This window comes from Sapajus apella, unplaced genomic scaffold (genome assembly GCF_009761245.1).
Source record: "Sapajus apella isolate SASKATOON/1434 unplaced genomic scaffold, GSC_monkey_1.0 scaffold150, whole genome shotgun sequence".
NCBI lineage: Eukaryota > Metazoa > Chordata > Mammalia > Primates > Cebidae > Sapajus > Sapajus apella.
The window spans coordinates 1,954,010-1,954,583 of record NW_022437090.1 but is presented as its reverse complement, the minus strand read 5'-3'; positions in this window follow the sequence as shown (position 1 = coordinate 1,954,583).

The following is a 574-nucleotide window of genomic DNA, read 5'->3' as shown; positions in this document are numbered from 1 at the left end:
CCCCTGGTCACACAGTAGGAAGCACTGAGGTGGGATTTGAACTCAAATGGTTTTCAGAGCCGAAGGTCCCGTCTCAAAGGAGGCGAGACTCACAGGACAATGTTAACCTGTGGACCTATGGACACTCCCAGAAGAGGTGATCTGCAACTCATCTTGAAGGATGAGCTCAGCAAACAAGGCCTGACGGCAATCCAGGCAGAAGAAATAACTTAAGCCGGGGATCAAACCCTAAGATTGGCAGGAAATGAGCAGGAAGAGGTAGCTCCCGACGCCATCTATTAAACTGTTTATCAGGACCGGTATCAGCTCTCCACGGTTTACTTCTCAATACTGGCTGCGAGAACAAGAGTGGTGCGGAAAGACGCGGGAATTTACAAAAGCTCTCGTTGCTGATCTTAAGTTCTAGCAAAAGACCAGCGCAGGAGCTTTCCCGTCCCGTCTCCGGGGCGGCCCCGCCCACGACGATACTGGGGAACTACAAGTCCCGTCGTGCAGCGGAGCGCGCCGGGAGCTCGCGCCGGCCCCGCCCCCTCGCCCGGGCTCCCGCCCCTCGCCCGGGCTCCCGCCCCTCGCC